At 50.4% G+C, this 21,486-nt stretch overlaps 1 protein-coding gene across 8 annotated transcripts in view; it reads right to left on the bottom strand.

Moving 5' to 3' along the window:
* The window catches only part of LCP2 (lymphocyte cytosolic protein 2), a 622,000-nt gene that overhangs the window by 225,676 nt on the left and 374,838 nt on the right, over positions 1–21,486 (bottom strand). The window lies entirely within an intron of this gene.

The following is a 21,486-nucleotide window of genomic DNA, read 5'->3' as shown; positions in this document are numbered from 1 at the left end:
AGGTTAGGAAGGCCACTATTTTTACCAAACTCGATTTAAGAGGAGCCTATCACCTGATCAGAGTTAAAAGAGGGGATGAATGGAAGACAGCGTTTCGAACGAAATTCGGGCTCTATGAGTACAACGTCATGCCCTTTGGGCTTTGTAATGCTCCCGCAGCGTTTCAGTTTTTTATATAAACGAGATACTGCGGGAGTATCTGGACATTTTTGTCATCGTATATATCGATGATATACTGATTTATTCATCTAATGAGTCCGAACATGTGTCCCATGTGCAAGCCATTTTGGGTAAACTACAAGAACATCACCTATTTGCGAAGCTTGACAAGTGCATCTTCCATACCCACAGCGTAGCCTTTTTGGGGTTTGTTATTTCCCCCAAGGGAATACATATGGATCCTGCCAAAATATCTGCCATCATAGAGTGGGCAAGTCCAACTTCAGTAAAGGACATTCAATCCTTCTTAGGATTTGCCAACTTTTATAGAAGGTTTGTTGACCATTTTTCTGACCTGGTAGCTCCCATTACACGCTTGCTTAAGAAGGGGATTGAGTTCATCTGGGATACGGAAGCTGAAAATGCCTTTCAGGCTCTTAAGGCTAGTTTCACTTCTGCTCCCATTATGAAACATGCGGACGAAACACAACCCTACTTTTTGGAAGTGGATGCGTCACAATACGCGGTGGGTGGTGTGTTATCGCAACGTGACTGCATAAAGGGTACCCTCCATCCTATTGCGTATTTTTCAAAGACCTTGACCCAATCTGAGCAAAACTATACTATAGGAGAAAGGGAACTCCTTGCAATCAAACGCGCCTTCCAGGAATGGCGGCACTATCTTTTAGGCTCCCCCCATGTGATCACTGTTTATTCTGATCATCAGAACTTGCAATACTTCCGATCAGCCAAAGCCCTTACTCCACGACAGCTAAGATGGGTTGCATTTTTTTCAGAATATGATTTTCTGATTCACTTCAGACCTGGAATAAGACAGGGTAAGGCTGATGCACTATCCAGACTGGGTAAGGTGAACAAGTGGGTTCAGGAGAAACCATTGCCTCTCATGCCTGAGAGTAGACTAGTGGCTATAGGGGAGAAAATACCTGATTCACATACCTTCTTGGATAAATTGGAACAGGCTTATGCCCCTTTAGACCCTTTCACCTGGTTACAAGACTCCAGCAACACCATTGTGAACAACCTGTGGTATCATGACAAAAGAATCTTTGTACCTACTACCGAATTGCACAATCTTGTTTTGCAATGGTGTCACAATATGCCCTTAGCAGGTCATCCGGGTGAAAACAAGACCCAGAGTCTCTGTCAAAGATGGTTCTGGTGGCCACAACTATCGCACGATGTTAAGCAACACGTCAAGGCTTGTTCCACCTGTGCCCGCCAGAAGGCCTCACATTCTGTACCTGCAGGGCTACTACAACCCCTTCCAGTGCCCAACTGTCCCTGGACTACCCTTAGCATGGACTTCATAACAGATTTACCTAACATACATGGATATACCACAATTCTGGTAGTCGTTGATCTGTTGTCCAAAATGGCCCATTTTGTACCCTTAAAAAAGATCCCTTCAGCTGTGGAGTTAGCAGTAGTGTTTATCCGAGAAATTGTCCGGTTACATGGATTGCCTTCTGTTATAATATCAGACCGGGGTCCTCAGTTTATTTCCAGGTTCTGGCAAGGGTTATGCAAATCTCTATACATTGATCATAGGCTATCCTCCGCTTATCACCCCCAGACAGACGGTCAAACAGAAAGGACAAACCAAACCTTAGAGCAGTATCTCAGATGTCTAATATCCACTACCTGCCAAGATTGGGTGCAAGCACTACCCCTAGCAGAATTTGCGTACAATAATTCTACTCACACCGCCTCCAAGGTTTCTCCTTTTTTCTTTACCACTGGTTACCACCCCAAGATTCTTCCTCTGGAGGTACTCCCCTCTGACACGCTAAACCCTGCGGTTTTTGATCATCACCAAACTCTGTTACAGATATGGGAGCAAGCCAAAACAGAATTAACCCAGGCGAAAGAGCATATGAAGGCCCAAGTGGATAAACATCGAAGGCCTGCTCCCGTTTATTCAGTGGGTGATAAGGTTTGGTTATCATCAAAGAATTTAAGACTGGAAGGGCCTCGCAAGTTACAACCTCGCTATCTAGGACCCTTTGAAATCCTAAAGGTCATCTCCCCTGTGGTCCTCAAATTGGTTCTGCCCCCTGATATGCAGATACATCCTGTTTTTCATACTTCCCTTCTGAAACCTTATGTGGCCCCACTACTCCCTGAACCCCCTCCGCCCCCAGTCATTGTTGATGGAGACATTGAATACGAGGTGCGCAGAGTTTTAGACTCTCGCAGACACAGAGGTAGACTCCAATATTTAATCGACTGGGTGGGCTATCCCCCTGAGGACAGAACCTGGGAACCTGCCGATCACATTCATGCCCCTAGACTGGTGCGTAGATTTCATGCGCACAATCCCTCCAAACCTAGACCCGTGAGAAGACCATTAGGGGGGGATACTGTTAGGACTCGGAGCTCTTAGGGCATGTTCTGAGTGTGTTGTACGGGGAATTTTGCCTAACAAGGACTACAAGTCCCAGAATGCCTTGAGGCGTTTTGCAGAAGACCATGCGCCTCGCGCACCAATCAGATGCCGAATGGTGGTTCTTATGCCTCCTTCCTCCTATCAGCGGTGCTTGGTTTTCTAATGTGGATTCCTGCCTGGGTCCTGGCCCTAGTATCTCCGATACATTCTTTGCTCCTGTGAACTGGTTCGTGTTTTCCCTCATCGCAGCTCCAGAGCCTCGCGCGGCCGCGCTGGCTCTTGAGCCCTTTTCTGACTTCCTCTCACCGAGCGGCTTTGTGCAAGAACCCCTCGCCGCATTAAACACCGAAATTGGAACCGCCCTTCCTTTCCCTTTGCTAGCGGACCTCAGGTGTGGCGTTCCTGGACATTACCTTGCCCTGTGTATCCTCGCTGTATCCCTGCTCCCTTTTTACCGGATACTGTGGTGAACTGCAGTGATTTCTCGGCGTGTCGGTAACCTGACACTTCAATGGTCGATGGAGTTTTCTTTTCCATTATTTTTCTCAAAGGATCTCGAGGGTAATTATCCGGCTGCTGTTCTTTGGTGAGAGTCGCTTGGGAACGGATCTTCTGGAGTGAACTTTGTTTTGTTTGCCTTGCTGGAGCGGTGAGAAGAATCACTAACCGGCTATACATTTATCTTTTGAACTTGTCAAATCAGGAAGTGCTCGAGACTGTGTTTGGTACTTTCTTTTTCTTCCGTGGAATCTTTCTTTTGACAAGAGAGACCTAAGTATCTACCCTCCATTTTTGGTTCGTATTATTATCTTTACTTTGTGGATACCTTTTGGGTGCAAAACAAACGTTGGGCAGGTAAGAGCCTTGCAACACACTCAGTACAGACAAACCTAGGTTAGCTCTTCATTGTCCCCTCTTGGTAGAAATCTAAATAATCTGTTGTATGTTTGTTTCTTTTCTCTCCCCTGCAGACTGCGACTGCCTATACGGATACTACTGTTGTATACCCTGTCTTCAAAACTAGGAGACCTAAGGGTTTTTAGGTCTCTCTCTTTTCTGGCGTCGCCGCTCGCCCTGTGTGGGTTTACATACCACAGGGTGTGTGGTGTCGTGGGAACAGAGGGGGTCACTGTCTACACTTCTGAGGAGCTGGTTTCTGCCTGGAGCCCGTTGATCGCCCGACAGCTATCCTGGAAGATTTCAAGAGTATTTTAATGGGCTCAGTTTGAAGAAGACAGAAGAGTAATCACAGAAACAGCACTATGTGTGCTTATTTGAGTTAATACTTGAACTTTAGCTTTTACAAGGTAATACTCTGTATGCTCATTTGAGTTAATAACTGAAATAAAACTTAAGTGAACTAAACAATCTAAAACAGTATATTAAAGAAAACGTCAGTATTCATTGTCACCAAAGAAGGCACCACGACAATTGTTTTATGTATTTACATAAATGCGTGTGATTGAAATTATATTATGATCAAAGTTTCCTTCTATTACAATATTATTGTTCAATTATTTGATTAACTATGAGGGCTTAAATAACTTAGAAGTGAGATAAACAATCTAGTACACATCAAAGAAGAGAATAGTAAAAGAATGTATTTAAATAAGCTTGAACCGCTCTAAACAGAAGCTTTGTTTGTTAGGTCTTTAAAATGCACCAGCTGCGTTTCAAAGCATCTCTTCGGGAGTGTCCACAGAACATGATCAAATTGCTAAGAGAAAGTCCTGTGCATAATAAATGGAGCAATTGAAATTTATCATCATGATGTGGAAATAGTGAGCTATAGGATCTCCATTGATGATGAGGTCAATCTAAAGTAAAAGCAGTTCAACTGTCACAAACAAATTCCATAATTATTGTAGTGATGGCTAGACAGCCCACAGCTTATGAGGAAAGCTGTGGGCTCATCCTTCTTGATCTCTCTTCAGCATTCGACACTGTGAAACATGAGAACTTACTCGAACTCCTAAACACTAGAATGGGTCTTTCTGGGACTGTTCTTCAGTGGTTCACCTCCTTTCTTCACAGCAGGTTTCAGAAATTCAAGAGCAACAACCTGATGTCTGCTCCTGTACCGGTATCGTTAGGAGTCCCTCAATGTTCCTGCCTATCCCCTACTTTGTTCAACCTAGTTATGGAACCTCTCACCGCATTGCTACAAGCATCCAACATACACTTTCACATGTACGCCGATGACACTCAACTATATCTCAAACTACAATCACCCAAAGACATTATGCGCCTGAACTCAACGATCAGAAGCACACAATCCTGGCTGGCCGATAACCACCTCAAACTCAATGCTATGAAAACTGAGTTCCTTCTGATCTCACCTCCCGCGAAAATCTCTACCACCCAAACCTGGCTTAAACACCTAACTGCACTCAATGTCTAACCGACCATAGTGGATTCAGCTAAATCTTTAGGCGTAACACTTGACGCCAATCTCAACATGCAGCAGCATATCAGCAAGGCAAATAAGGGAGCGAACTTTCAAATAAATACCTTGAGGAAACTTAAACCCTTCCTCCCAGCCGTAGACTTCCAAACTGCAGTACAAGCACTAATCATCCCTCGCATAGCGTACGGCAGCATCGCCCTCTGCGGTCTCCCCCTAACCACAACTGCACCCCTAAAAGCTTCACTAAACGCGGCAGCGAGACTCATCACTGGATCAAAAAAACACTCACACATCTCCCCTGACTTTAAATCCCTGAACTGGCTGCCTTTTGAAGCCAGAATACATCTGAAAATTGCCTGCATGACTCAGAAGGCTTTACACCTGAACTCTCCCGGCTACCTCACTCGGAAGCTGACAATTTCCGGCGGCTCCAGAACCACCAGAAGTACAAACAATCTTCTGCTGAAACCTCGAAGATTCCTGAAGGAAAGAACCTACAAACGCTCCTTCTCTGGAATGGCGCCTAGGATCTGGAACTCACTCCCTCCTGAAACCAGGCTCATCCCCTCCACTTTTATTTTTAAGAAAGAAGTTAAAGCTATCCTCATGGCTAAACACACTTGAACTACTACTTTTTGATCTTTTAAGACTGTGGGTCGATCTGTACTACTTGTTTGATCCCTTGTATTTTACTTGTATTACCCCTCCCTACCCCTTACCCCTTGCCCATGTAAAGCGCTCTGTTATCTGCAAAGATCTTGTTCGCGCTATATAAAACTTTCAAAATAAATAAAATAAATAAAGTAGTTATGGTCATGTGCAAACCAGTGACAACTGAGAATGCTGGATGGATTAACGGGTTACAGTCTGTTTAGGGTGAAGCATGAACATCTCTACCTATGAGAAGATGTGCAGACCATGTCCTAAAGCTTGGATGTATGGTTGACATGAAACACGTTTGTAGATATGCAGTCTTGGGGATTAGAGTGGTAATTGTGAGACACAGCTGAGTATTGGTGTAAGAGCCATGGTAGTGAACCTTGAAATTTCCATGTGTGTTACCTTAAGAAACACTTAGGCTAATGGGCTTAATTCCCTCACGGAATGACCACTGAAGGAGTGAGTGCTTAAGGTGCTGAGCGAGTCAAAGAGAGAGAGCACAATGTACACGTGCACTTCAGAAATATTGATGCAAGTCCCGGCTGGGTTCTGCAAAAAGGAAAGTGTCCAAGAACAATCAACCTTGTAATAGGGCCAGGAGATTGTGCTGAACTGATCCTGTAATTGGATTCCAGTTAGAATTAATTTTTGTTTTCTTATTGTTGCAATTTTGTTGAACAATTTAAACATACCTCTGTTGATTGAGGGCCAGTTCGGCCCATTAATTGGCTAGCATAAGTCAGTAAACTGGATCATTCAGAGATGAGGTAAATTGTTTTCAGGTGAGATCCTTAAATATTTAAGTTAATTTTCATTTCCGGTCAAAACACCGCATTTATTCCATTTATGTGGTATTGTGGTACAATGTAGTAACTGCATTGTTTTCTGCTATTATAGTGGGAAACACTGACAGATAGGGATCTGGATACCTCATTTAACAGCCCTACACTGAGGTCCAGAGCACCCTTCCCCCTGTTTCTGATTCTGAAGAACAGGTGGCTTTCCCTTGTCCTACGCCTACCACATGTAATCAACTACCAGATGTGTCTCTTATAGAGCATTCATTGTAGCTGTAGCTTCAGTGCTGTGAACAACTAGAGTTTTATCGCAGAAGATGAATTAAGAGAGCCACTTAGTGAATATAGGCCTTAGCAGTAATTCAAGGATCAAATATTCCACCATTCCGGTAGCTATGTTTCTATCATGGAAAATAGTAGCTAAGTTTACTACTACCCTGTTGGCCCTGGCAACTATGCTTTATGTCTTATGTTGCACCAATGAGGATGAACCTCTGGAACATTCAGCACTGCTCCTGAACCCAACACTCAGGTTGACTAGAATGCATAAGGTGATAATACTTGTGCTTCTCACCACTACGCAAACCCTGTGTGTGCTAACTTCAAGTCTTCACCACCATGCTAGTACCAGTTAGGATGAAGCTAAGGCAGGTAACCAGACTTTAAGTCCTCTCTAACATGAACCTGTGTGGTTTCCTGTTGTACCTTTCACTGTGAAAATACCTGTACATATAAAATGTTCTGCAGTCTTGTCTGTTTTCTTTTGCATTTTTCCTAATCTTTGCTCACAAAGTTACTAGGTGGTAGTATTGGTGTGACTCATATAAATGTTTTTTCTCCAAACTAAAAACAAAGCCAAATTCATTACTCTGGTCTTTGGGAGACTTAAGTGAGCACTGTATAAAAGTACACATCTTACAAAATCTGAAAAATATTATGCATACTGTCAAATCCACCAAACTCTTGTGGTAATGCCTTGATGTACCATAAATTATTTATTTTTGAGTTCTCTAGAGTCTCCTCAAGTTCTTTTATGTCTTAATCCTGCTCCTGTTTGTCCCCTTGTCTGGATGATAATTCCAATTGCCTAATCCTTAGCATAAGGACTGCCATTTCATGTTAAATTTGTATACGTAACAATTAAATGGAATGCTTCCGAAACAGGTGCAGAGTCACTCCTGTTCCTGCCAAAGCCCTACATTACTCCTATTGCATGATGTTCTTGGAAGACCAGAATACATAGTATATATATATATATATATTTATCAGAACATCCTCTCTCTTGATATTAAAGGCCTGTTAGAACTGGGGGTCTCTAGTTGGCAGAGGTAAGTACCTTAGACCAAGTAGGGACCCTTGCTTCTAGTCAGGGTGAAGGAATACACACAGTAGATAACCTCCGCTCTCCCTCTAGGTAGCTTGGCGCGAGCAGGCAGGCTTATCCCCAAGGCAATGTGTATAATAATTGCACTCAACACAACATTAACCCCCAATCCACCACAAACTGAGACCACACATGTAAGTATATTTTTATAAAAATATATAACTTTATCTAGTTTCAGCAAGGTAAATCAAGCAGTTGCACGATAATCACTTCATTATTAAAATGATGCACTTAATCTTAATGGTGGTACGTAGCTTCAGGAAGTTGTCATGTAAAAACAAATGTCTCAAGTCTCTTCAAATCGGTATTAAACCTAATGCCACTGATTTATAATGGCTACGCTCTAAAAACGAGCAGTCCAAACAATGCCAGCGTTTAAAAGATATGCCAGTGTTATTGGGTTGACAATGCTCTTCAAATGAGCAAAGAAACAATACCAGCGTTAAAACAACTATGCCCCAATGGTCCCCTGGCTTCAGGGACCACAAGCGCTTCAAGCGCGTCTCACCCGGTATCCTGAGGGAGGGGGGACTTCTTTCCCCGTGCTCGCGGTGACGCGGGTCCCCCAGGGGCACCTCGCGGGGGAAGGCTCAGTATTGCTCCTGCCCGGCCGGTCTCAGGACGCTCTCCGCCCGCTCTGGATCCTTCAGAGAGCAGCGGGGAGCAGAGACGGCAGGCCAGGGGCTGGAGCACTTGCGGAGATCCCTCGGCGAGGTCAGGTCACTTCTTCCCGGGCCCGGCGGTGATCGCGCTGATTCCTCGGCTTCCCCAGCCGCCTCCGCCCAAGCAGCCAATCGCGTCGCGGCTCTCCAGGCGAGCCTCCAACAGCACCCGGGAGTCAGCCAATGGCAGTGCGGCTCCCGGGCAGTAAACAATGACGCTCCGCGACTCCGGCCAATCACGGCCCCCCACTGCTGATGACGCTGCGCCGCACGGGCCAATCCCGTCGCGGCGTTAGTGAGGGGGCTCGGCTCCCTCCACCAATGGGAGCGCGGCGGCTTCGTTCTTCGCCGGTTCAGCGCCGATCAGGATGGCGCTTCACGCAGAGGTTTTCTGGCCCCGGGCAGCGGCGGTGATACGGCCAGCAATTGTTTTTCAGCGCTCCTTGCGCTCAGGTGGCCCACAAGTTCAGCTCTTCGCCCCACACGTGTCGATATACACGGCGACCTCGGCCACACAGTAGGCTGATTCAGCGCGGCGCCCTCAAGCAGATTAGAGGGTAGCCAGTGCGCTCAGCAGACAACTACAGGGTTTCACGATCTCTTCGTCACACAGCCGTTTCAGGAGGGCACAGCAGGTTCTTGTGGTCCTTGGGCAACCTTTATGTTCCTGGGTTGCAGACAGGGAGCCAGCTCTTCTCAGGCCCTTGGAGATTCAAGTTGTAGACACAGCCCACAGCAAAGTCTTAGCAGTTTCAATCAGGCAGGGACACAGCCCACAGCAAAGTCCCTTTCTCCTCCTCAGCTTCCAGTGATACAGCAGAACAGGTCAGCCCTTAGAGCACACAGCAAGGCAATCTTCCTTTAGTTCTCTCGCCGTCCTCCTTCCAGCAGAGGGTCCTTCTTGATTGTAGAATTTCAGAATCTAATCTTCTGTAGTAAGGGGTCCTTCCCTTATACCCCTGAACGCCTTTGAAGTCCTTTGTGCAAGGGGATCCTTGGCTCTGGAATGTTTCTGGTGTTCTTCTTCCTGACAGCCTCAGGGCCAGAGGTGACAGCAGGCCGGCAGGGGAGTTAGCCAGCACGGTGGTCAGACAGGCACAGCCCAGCACTATCAGGCGCTTCTCTCTCCCCTTCCCCAGGCAACAGATGTCGCCTTTCACCCCTGGGCTGACTCCAACCCCCTCCGGGGCCCTGCAGCTCCTGTCACGCAGGCATTCCACACACACAGGTCCAAGCACACAGAAAGGTTTATACAAAAGAACAGCCACTTTCTAAAAGTGCTATTCTCAACCCAGGATCCAAAAACAACCTTCACTAAAAGATGTGTCATTTAATTCTGAGTTCAGGGATATCTCTCATTGATGTTCCATCTTGTTCCTATAGGGTGATAGGATGGGATTCCAATGGGACCAGCCTCCCCATGTTACCCTAGGGAGCCTTACAGCACTACAGCAGTGAGCACACAGAGTGGCTGCTGCTCTCCACCAGAGCATGTTACCTGCACTAGTACATGCTCTACCCTATCCATACACTGCACCCTGCCCAGGGGGGTACCTGGAGCCTTCCATAGGGGTGGCTGACGTGCACAGACAGGGGAGGGTTAAGCCCAGCCAGTGGGGACACTGGCCAGGCGGACATGGCAGTCCACTGACTGCACACAGACCCTGCGCTGGCAGGCCTGAGACACCATTTTAGAGCTACTCATGTGGGTGGCGCAATCTGCGCTGCAGGCCCACTAGTAGCATCTGTCATCACCAGCCCTGGCACACACAGTGTACTTTACTAGGGTCTCCATGGTGATACAAATATGCCAATCAGGTATACCTAATCAATATGACAATTTACAGAGGGAGCACTTACCCTCTGTCACTGTTCAGCAGTGGCAGAGGGTCCAAAGCATCTAAACCAGCAAAAACGAAATCCAGCACAGCATCAACAATACATGAGTCAGAGGCAAAAAGATGGGGGAATAACCACGCCAAGGATGTCAGGTCTAACACGTGTCCCCTCCAGCTGAAAGTGGGGAGAACTACCCAACCTCTTGGGAGTCCTCATCACTAAGGCGGAAGAATCTGGACAGACCGTCAGCATTGGCGTGTTCTGTACCAGGGCGGTGCTCCACCGTGAAGTCCATCCCCTGTAGGGAAATGGACCACCTCAACAGTTTTGGATTCTCGCCCCTCATATGCATTAACCATCTGAGGGGCCTGTGGTCGGTCTGAACACGGAAGTGAGTCCCAAACAGGTAGGGCCTCAGCTTCTTCAGAGCCCAGACCACAGCGAAAGCTTCCCTTTCGATTGCACTCCATCTCCGTTCCCTGGGAAGTAGCCTCCTACTAATGAAAGCCACTGGTTGGTCTCCCCCCTCATCATTGACCTGTGAGAGTACTGCTCCCACGCCTTGCTCTGAAGCGTCAGTTTGCACAATGAACTCACTTGAAAAGTCAGGTGCCTTAAGCACCGGTGCTGTGCACATGGCAGTTTTGAGGGTGTCAAAAGCAGTTTGACAGGCCTCAGTCCAATTCACTTTTCTGGGCTGATTTCTAGATGTCAGCTCTGTCAAAGGGGCTACAATGGTGCCATAACCTTTGACAAACCGTCTGTAATACACGGTGAGACCTAAAAAGGCTCTCACCTCAGTCTGGGTCTTGGGGGGTTCCCAAGCCAGAATGGTATCAATCTTTGCCTGTAGGGGCGCCACCTGGCCGCTCCCCACCTGGTGTCCCAAGTACACCACAGATCCCTGCCCTATCTGGCACTTACTGGCCTTGATAGTGAGGCCTGCCTTCTGCAGAGCCTTCAACACTGCGCAGAGGTGTTGCAGGTGTTCCTCCCAAGTGGAGCTGAACACAGCAATGTCATCCAGGTATGCTGCGCTGAATTCCTCCAGCCCTGCTAATACCTGGTTGACCAATCTCTGGAATGTGGCCGGGGCATTTTTCATCCCAAAGGGCATGACACGAAACTGGAAGTGCCCCTCGGGTGTTGAAAATGCTGATCTTTCCTTGGCCCCCTCAGTTAAGGCAATCTGCCAGTAACCTGAAGTCAAATCAAAAGTGCTCAGGTACCGGGCAGCTCCCAACCGATCCACCAGCTCATCAGCTCTGGGGATGGGGTGCGCGTCAGTCTTGGTGACCGCATTGAGCCCACGGTAGTCCACACAGAAACGGAGTTCTGGGGGGCCACCAGGTGTAGCAGCTTTCTTAGGCACTAAGACCACTGGGCTAGCCCAGGGGCTGCTGGAGGGCTCAATTACCCCTAGCGCTAACATCTTAGAAACCTCTTCTTTGATGCTAGCCCTGACCTTGTCAGCCACTCTGTAAAACTTCTGTTTCACAGGCAGGTTGTCACCGGTGTCCACATCGTGGACGCACCACTTGGTGACACCTGGGGTCAGGGAGAACAGGGGGGCGAACTGACCCAAGACTTGGCGACAGTCCTGCTGCTGCTCTGGGGTCAGGGTGGGTGAGAGTATCACACCATCCACTGACCCATCCTGCTCCTTGACTGCCAGGAGGTCAGGGAGAGGATCGCTATCCTCCTCCCCTCCAGCATCTGTAGCCATGAGCATAGTCACTTCAGTCCTCTCAAAGTGAGGTTTGAGGCGGTTCACATGTAGCACTCTCAGGGGTTGCCTGGGAGTCTTCAGGTTAACCAAATAGGTAACCTCGCTCTTGCGCTCCACCACCTCGTATGGCCCAGACCACTTGTCACGGAGCGCACAGGGCTCCACTGGCGCCATCACCCACACTTTCTGTCCAGGTTGGAACTCCACTAGAGAGGTGTTCTGGTCATACCACCTCTTCATTTCCTCCTGGCTAGCCTCCAGGTTCTCTTGAGCGAGCTTCCTGAAGCGCTTGGTCTGGTTGCGAATGGCCAGCACATAGCTGAACACATCCTGAGGGGTTTTCCCACGGGATTTCTCCCATCCCTCCTTCACCAGAGTAAGAGGCCCTCTGACAGGGTGGCCATACAGCAACTCAAAGGGACTGAACCCTAAGGATTTCTGAGGCACCTCCCTGTAGGCAAACAACAGGCATGGCAACAAGACATCCCATTTCCGCCTCATAGGCTCTTCCAGGCCCATGATCATGCCCTTCAAGGTGCGGTTGAATCTCTCAACCAAACCATTTCCTTGAGGGTGGTAAGGAGTGGTGAATTTGTATGTCACCCCACACTCCGCCCACAGGGACTTCATATACCTAGAAATGAAGTTTGTCCCCCTGTCTGAGACCACCTCCCTGGGAAATCCCACCCGGGAAAAGATCCCCATCAGGGCACGGCCCACCACCGGGGCTGTGACCGTCCTGAGCGGGATGGCTTCCGGGTACCGAGTGGCATGGTCCACCAAGACCAGGATAAACCTGTTGCCTAGGGCTGTCTTGGGATCCAGGGGCCCCACGATGTCAATGCCCACCCGCTCAAAAGGGGTGCTCACCACGGGAAAGGGTTGGAGATGTGCCACGCACTTCCCTCCACTCTTGCCACTGGCCTGACAAGTCTGACAAGACTTACAAAAGGCAGCGACGTGCTTCTTCATCTGGGGCCAGTAGAAATGGGTGACAAGCCTGTGATAGGTCTTGTCTTGACCCAGATGTCCTGCGAGAGGCACGTCATGAGCCAGACCCAGTAGGAAGTTCCTGAAGCGCTCGGGCACTACCAGCACTCGGGCTGCACCGGGCTCAGCGAACTTAGGCTCACTATAAAGTAAGTCATCCTCCCAGTAGATCAAATGCTCCTTGGACCCCAGGCCTGCGGCCTGGTCGGCAGCCTGCTGCCGCACACCAACGAGAGAAGGGCACTCCTTCTGAGCCTGGCAGAATTCCTCCCTGGAGGGACCACCTTCTTGCTGCCACTGGGACAGCTCAGGCAATTCCCCTAGTTCGGCCACCTGCTCCCCTGTAGGTTCCAGGGCATCCCCCTCTGGGTCTGCCTCCTCCTGGACCGTGGGAACAGTGGGGGCCGGTTTCCCGCGCCCTCTACCCCTTCTTCTCTTGGCAGGTTCCTGGGCCTTTGTTCCAGGCTCCAGCTCTGCTAGACCGCCCTCTCTGGCTGTCATGGCCCGGGTGGACACACAGATCCACGCAGGCAAACCCAACATCTCCAAGTGAGTCCTGTGCTCTACATCTTTCCATGGAGAGCTCTCCAGATCATTACCTAATAGACAATCTACAGGCAAGGCATCACTTACAACAACTTCCAATGTACCGGAGACTCCTCCCCACTCAAATGGAACACGTGCCAACTTGCAGTAGCGCACTGAACTGTCAGCTGCCACCACAGGACGGAGTACATTGGGAATGATCTGCTCTTCAGACACCCATTGACACCTGACAGATGTCACACTGGCCCCGGTGTCTCTCAGAGCTTCTATCTCTTTTCCATTGATGGTCACCTTCTGCCCATATTTCTTAGTGTTTAAGGGCAGCAAGGCCTCCTGGGCCATCTCTTGGTCTCCTAAAGAGACAAGGGTCATCACTGCTAACCCCTCCTCCCCACTAGAAATCAAATCCCCTCCCAAAGCTACACTGGCCAACGCCGGTGCTGGAGCACCAGAGGGTGCTGGAGGTTTCTTTGGACATTTGGGGGCAATGTGCCCCACCTCCCCACATGTAAAGCAGGTAGGCGGGGGCCTGTTGTCCTGCTTGCCCTTCCGGGGCCAGGACTTCTTAGACTTGGGGGGTTGAGACACCTTCTCCTGGGAACCAGTTTGGGGCCCTTTAGAAGACTCCTTTTGATTACCCGTGTCCCCCCCACTCTTCTGCTGGGGACCCTGTCCACCCTTGGCTGGGGTACTTACCACCCCCTTGTGGACCCTGGTGCTAGTCCACCGGTCCGCCTCTTTAGCAAGCTCACTGGGATCAGTTAACTTGCTATCCAAAAGATGCTGGCGCAGCTCTGGGACACATAAACTACTTAAGTGCTCCCTACTAATCAAGTGACACAACCCCACATAATCAGTAACCTTGCTGCCCTTCATCCAACCTTCCAGTGCACGCGTGTACATACTCACACACTCCACCCAAGTACTTGAATCAAGCTTCTTGAAGTTCCTAAACTTCAGGCGGTACTGTTCAGCAGTGAGCCCATACCTGAGGCACAAAGCCTCCTTCATGGCGGAGTAGGATAAAGCATCCTCTGCGTCTAAGGGTGCCAAAACATCCCTCCCAGAGGCCTCAAAATGCTTCCACAATCCCGCTCCCCAATTCCTCTCAGGCACTTCATTCATCTTTAAGGCAAGTTCATACGCTCTGAACCACGCATAAATATCCTCACCCCTCTGATAATTCTGTACCAGATCCTTTGGTATGTATACCTTACCCGCCTGTACTGGTTGTGCGCTGCCACCATTAGAACTGGACACCCTCTCTTTATATTTGATGGCCAATTCCTTCATGCCCCTCTCATGAGCCAAGTCGAGCTTCTTCTCCTCCAAAGTGAGAGCATCCCTTCTCTCCTGCGCCGCTCTCTCCTGCGCCTCTCTCTCAATTTCCAGGCGCAGTTTCTTCTCATCGGCGTCCGCTCTGAGTTTCAAAATCTCAATCTCATGGGCCCTAGCTCTTTGATTCTCCTCCACTTCCTCTGAAGAAATATTCCTACTGGAGTGGTTGCTGCCAGCCTTAGATGCTTTCCGCACTGGCAAATCACTGAGCAAAAAAACATTCTCCGGTGTGCCGTCCACTTCAGTAGCTTCTTCTGAGACATGTTTGGCCTCCCACCAGGCCCTCAGAGCTTTCTGTAGCTCTACCTTGTTTGCGCTGCCCTTCACTGAGCATCCAAGCTTTTTGCAGAATTGCTTCAGGAGCTCCTTTCTGTAGTTGTACAACTCCTGAATTTCGAATTCCACTTCCAATTCTACTCTCACGCTTGCCGCTTTCAAAGACATGACGCTTCCTGCCCTTTTCAACAAAAAGGTTTCACCAAAAAGAAAAAATCTTGCGCAACCTGTGCTGCTAAACTAGACTAGTGATGTACAAGAAATCACTGCAGGTCAAGTGCAATTATTAGTTCAAAATCCGCACCGCTGTCCAACAATGTTAGAACTGGGGGTCTCTAGTTGGCAGAGGTAAGTACCTTAGACCAAGTAGGGACCCTTGCTTCTAGTCAGGGTGAAGGAATACACACAGTAGATAACCTCCGCTCTCCCTCTAGGTAGCTTGGCGCGAGCAGGCAGGCTTATCCCCAAGGCAATGTGTATAATAATTGCACTCAACACAACAATAACCCCCAATCCACCACAAACTGAGACCACACAGGTAAGTATATTTTTATAAAAATATATAACTTTATCTAGTTTCAGCAAGGTAAATCAAGCAGTTGCATGATAATCACTTCATTATTAAAATGATGCACTTAATCTTAATGGTGGTACGTAGCTTCAGGAAGTTGTCATGTAAAAACAAATGTCTCAAGTCTCTTCAAATCGGTATTAAACCTAATGCCACTGATTTATAATGGCTACTCTCTAAAAACGAGCAGTCCAAACAATGCCAGCGTTTAAAAGATATGCCAGTGTTATTGGGTTGACAATGCTCTTTAAATGAGCAAAGAAACAATACCAGCGTTAAAACAACTATGCCCCAATGGTCCCCTGGCTTCAGGGACCACAAGCGCTTCAAGCGCGTCTCACCCGGTATCCTGAGGGAGGGGGGACTTCTTTCCCCGTGCTCGCGGTGACGCGGGTCCCCCAGGGGCACCTCGCGGGGGAAGGCTCAGTATTGCTCCCGCCCGGCCGGTCTCAGGACGCTCTCCGCCCGCTCTGGATCCTTCAGAGAGCAGCGGGGAGCAGAGACGGCAGGCCAGGGGCTGGAGCACTTGCGGAGATCCCTCGGCGAGGTCAGGTCACTTCTTCCCGGGCCCGGCGGTGATCGCGCTGATTCCTCGGCTTCCCCAGCCACCTCCGCCCAAGCAGCCAATCGCGTCGCGGCTCTCCAGGCGAGCCTCCAACAGCACCCGGGAGTCAGCCAATGGCAGTGCGGCTCCCGGGCAGTAAACAATGACGCTCCGCGACTCCGGCCAATCACGGCCCCCCACTGCTGATGACGCTGCGCCGCACGGGCCAATCCCGTCGCGGCGTTAGTGAGGGGGCTCGGCTCCCTCCACCAATGGGAGCGCGGCGGCTTTGTTCTTCGCCGGTTCAGCGCCGATCAGGATGGCGCTTCACGCAGAGGTTTTCTGGCCCCGGGCAGCGGCGGTGATACGGCCAGCAATTGTTTTTCAGCGCTCCTTGCGCTCAGGTGGCCCACAAGTTCAGCTCTTCGCCCCACACGTGTCGATATACACGGCGACCTCGGCCACACAGTAGGCTGATTCAGCGCGGCGCCCTCAAGCAGATTAGAGGGTAGCCAGTGCGCTCAGCCGACAACTACAGGGTTTCACGATCTCTTCGTCACACAGCTGTTTCAGGAGGGCACAGCAGGTTCTTGTGGTCCTTGGGCAACCTTTATGTTCCTGGGTTGCAGACAGGGAGCCAGCTCTTCTCAGGCCCTTGGAGATTCAAGTTGTAGACACAGCCCACAGCAAAGTCTTAGCAGTTTCAAGCAGGCAGGGACACAGCCCACAGCAAAGTCCCTTTCTCCTCCTCAGCTTCCAGTGATACAGCAGAACAGGTCAGCCCTTAGAGCACACAGCAAGGCAATCTTCCTTTAGTTCTCTCGCCGTCCTCCTTCCAGCAGAGGGTCCTTCTTGATTGTAGAATTTCAGAATCTAATCTTCTGTAGTAAGGGGTCCTTCCCTTATACCCCTGAACGCCTTTGAAGTCCTTTGTGCAAGGGGATCCTTGGCTCTGGAATGTTTCTGGTGTTCTTCTTCCTGACAGCCTCAGGGCCAGAGGTGACAGCAGGCCAGCAGGGGAGTTAGCCAGCACGGTGGTCAGGCAGGCACAGCCCAGCACTATCAGGCGCTTCTCTCTCCCCTTCCCCAGGCAACAGATGTCGCCTTTCACCCCTGGGCTGACTCCAACCCCCTCCGGGGCCCTGCAGCTCCTGTCACGCAGGCATTCCACACACACACAGGTCCAAGCACACAGAAAGGTTTATACAAAAGAACAGCCACTTTCTAAAAGTGCTATTCTCAACCCCAGGATCCAAAAACAACCTTCACTAAAAGATGTGTCATTTAATTCTGAGTTCAGGGATATCTTTCATTGATGTTCCATCTTGTTCCTATAGGGAGATAGGATGGGATTCCAATGGGACCAGCCTTCCCATGTTACCCTAGGGAGCCTTACAGCCCTACAGCAGTGAGCACACAGAGTGGCTGCTGCTCTCCACCAGAGCATGTTACCTGCACTAGTACATGCTCTACCCTATCCATACACTGCACCCTGCCCAGGGTGGTACCTGGAGCCTTCCATAGGGGTGGCTGATGTGCACAGACAGGGGAGGGTTAAGCCCAGCCAGTGGGGACACTGGCCAGGCGGACATGGCAGTCCACTGACTGCACACAGGCCCTGCGCTGGCAGGCCTGAGACACCATTTTAGAGCTACTCATGTGGGTGGCGCAATCTGCGCTGCAGGCCCACTAGTAGCATCTGTCATCACCAGCCCTGGCACACACAGTGCACTTTACTAGGGTCTCCATGGTGATACAAATATGCCAATCAGGTATACCTAATCAATATGACAATTTACAGAGGGAGCACTTACCCTCTGACACTGTTCAGCAGTGGCAGAGGGTCCAAAGCATCTAAACCAGCAAAAACGAAATCCAGCACAGCATCAACAATACATGAGTCAGAGGCAAAAAGATGGGGGAATAACCACGCCAAGGATGTCAGGTCTAACACGTGTCCCCTCCAGCTGAAAGTGGGGAGAACTACCCAACCTCTTGGGAGTCCTCATCACTAAGGCGGAAGAATCTGGTCAGACCGTCAGCATTGGCGTGTTCTGTACCAGGGCGGTGCTCCACCGTGAAGTCCATCCCCTGTAGGGAAATGGACCACCTCAACAGTTTTGGATTCTCGCCCCTCATATGCATTAACCATCTGAGGGGCCTGTGGTCGGTCTGAACACGGAAGTGAGTCCCAAACAGGTAGGGCCTCAGCTTCTTCAGAGCCCAGACCACAGCGAAAGCTTCCCTTTCGATTGCACTCCATCTCCGTTCCCTGGGAAGTAGCCTCCTACTAATGAAAGCCACTGGTTGGTCTCCCCCCTCATCATTGACCTGTGAGAGTACTGCTCCCACGCCTTGCTCTGAAGCGTCAGTTTGCACAATGAACTCACTTGAAAAGTCAGGTGCCTTAAGCACCGGTGCTGTGCACATGGCAGTTTTGAGGGTGTCAAAAGCAGTTTGACAGGCCTCAGTCCAATTCACTTTTCTGGGCTGATTTCTAGATGTCAGCTCTGTCAAAGGGGCTACAATGGTGCCATAACCTTTGACAAACCGTCTGTAATACCCGGTGAGACCTAAAAAGGCTCTCACCTCAGTCTGGGTCTTGGGGGGTTCCCAAGCCAGAATGGTATCAATCTTTGCCTGTAGGGGCGCCACCTGGCCGCTCCCCACCTGGTGTCCCAAGTACACCTCAGATCCCTGCCCTATCTGGCACTTACTGGCCTTGATAGTGAGGCCTGCCTTCTGCAGAGCCTTAAACACTGCGCAGAGGTGTTGCAGGTGTTCCTCCCAAGTGGAGCTGAACACAGCAATGTCATCCAGGTATGCTGCGCTGAATTCCTCCAGCCCTGCTAATACCTGGTTGACCAATCTCTGGAATGTGGCCGGGGCATTTTTCATCCCAAAGGGCATGACACGAAACTGGAAGTGCCCCTAGGGTGTTGAAAATGCTGATCTTTCCTTGGCCCCCTCAGTTAAGGCAATCTGCCAGTAACCTGAAGTCAAATCAAAAGTGCTCAGGTACCGGGCAGCTCCCAACCGATCCACCAGCTCATCAGCTCTGGGGATGGGGTGCGCGTCAGTCTTGGTGACCGCATTGAGCCCACGGTAGTCCACACAGAAACGGAGTTCTGGGGGGCCACCAGGTGTAGCAGCTTTCTTAGGCACTAAGACCACTGGGCTAGCCCAGGGGCTGCTGGAGGGCTCAAATACCCCTAGCGCTAACATCTTAGAAACCTCTTCTTTGATGCTAGCCCTGACCTTGTCAGCCACTCTGTAAAACTTCTGTTTCACAGGCAGGTTGTCACCGGTGTCCACATCGTGGACGCACCACTTGGTGACACCTGGGGTCAGGGAGAACAGGGGGGCGAACTGACCCAAGACTTGGCGACAGTCCTGCTGCTGCTCTGGGGTCAGGGTGGGTGAGAGTATCACACCATCCACTGACCCATCCTGCTCCTTGACTGCCAGGAGGTCAGGGAGAGGATCGCTATCCTCCTCCCCTCCAGCATCTGTAGCCATGAGCATAGTCACTTCAGTCCTCTCAAAGTGAGGTTTGAGGCGGTTCACATGTAGCACTCTCAGGGGTTGCCTGGGAGTCTTCAGGTTAACCAAATAGGTAACCTCGCTCTTGCGCTCCACCACCTCGTATGGCCCAGACCACTTGTCACGGAGCGCACAGGGCTCCACTGGCGCCATCACCCACACTTTCTGTCCAGGTTGGAACTCCACTAGAGAGGTGTTCTGGTCATACCACCTCTTCATTTCCTCCTGGCTAGCCTCCAGGTTCTCTTGAGCGAGCTTCCTGAAGCGCTTGGTCTGGTTGCGAATGGCCAGCACATAGCTGAACACATCCTGAGGGGTTTTCCCACGGGATTTCTCCCATCCCTCCTTCACCAGAGTAAGAGGCCCTCTGACAGGGTGGCCATACAGCAACTCAAAGGGACTGAACCCTAAGGATTTCTGAGGCACCTCCCTGTAGGCAAACAACAGGCATGGCAACAAGACATCCCATTTCCGCCTCATAGGCTCTTCCAGGCCCATGATCATGCCCTTCAAGGTGCGGTTGAATCTCTCAACCAAACCATTTCCTTGAGGGTGGTAAGGAGTGGTGAATTTGTAGGTCACCCCACACTCCGCCCACAGGGACTTCATATACCTAGAAATGAAGTTTGTCCCCCTGTCTGAGACCACCTCCCTGGGAAATCCCACCCGGGAAAAGATCCCCATCAGGGCACGGCCCACCACCGGGGCTGTGACCGTCCTGAGCGGGATGGCTTCCGGGTACCGAGTGGCATGGTCCACCAAGACCAGGATAAACCTGTTGCCTAGGGCTGTCTTGGGATCCAGGGGCCCCACGATGTCAATGCCCACCCGCTCAAAAGGGGTGCTCACCACGGGAAAGGGTTGGAGGGGTGCCACGCACTTCCCTCCACTCTTGCCACTGGCCTGACAAGTCTGACAAGACTTACAAAAGGCAGCGACGTGCTTCTTCATCTGGGGCCAGTAGAAATGGGTGACAAGCCTGTGATAGGTCTTGTCTTGCCCCAGATGTCCTGCGAGAGGCACGTCATGAGCCAGACCCAGTAGGAAGTTCCTGAAGCGCTCGGGCACTACCAGCACTCGGGCTGCACCGGGCTCAGCGAACTTAGGCTCACTATAAAGTAAGTCATCCTCCCAGTAGATCAAATGCTCCTTGGACCCCAGGCCTGCGGCCTGGTCGGCAGCCTGCTGCCGCACACCAACGAGAGAAGGGCACTCCTTCTGAGCCTGGCAGAATTCCTCCCTGGAGGGACCACCTTCTTGCTGCCACTGGGACAGCTCAGGCAATTCCCCTAGTTCGGCCACCTGCTCCCCTGTAGGTTCCAGGGCATCCCCCTCTGGGTCTGCCTCCTCCTGGACCGTGGGAACAGTGGGGGCCGGTTTCCCGCGCCCTCTACCCCTTCTTCTCTTGGCAGGTTCCTGGGCCTTTGTTCAAGGCTCCATCTCTGCTAGACCGCCCTCTCTGGCTGTCATGGCCCGGGTGGACACACAGATCCACGCAGGCAAACCCAACATCTCCAAGTGAGTCCTGTGCTCTACATCTTTCCATGGAGAGCTCTCCAGATCATTACCTAATAGACAATCTACAGGCAAGGCATCACTTACAACAACTTCCAATGTACCGGAGACTCCTC

Source organism: Lissotriton vulgaris, unplaced genomic scaffold, assembly GCF_964263255.1.
Source record: "Lissotriton vulgaris unplaced genomic scaffold, aLisVul1.2 SCAFFOLD_1103, whole genome shotgun sequence".
NCBI lineage: Eukaryota > Metazoa > Chordata > Amphibia > Caudata > Salamandridae > Lissotriton > Lissotriton vulgaris.
The sequence above is the reverse complement of the archived record's forward strand: the minus strand, read 5'-3'. Positions and strand labels throughout refer to the sequence as shown.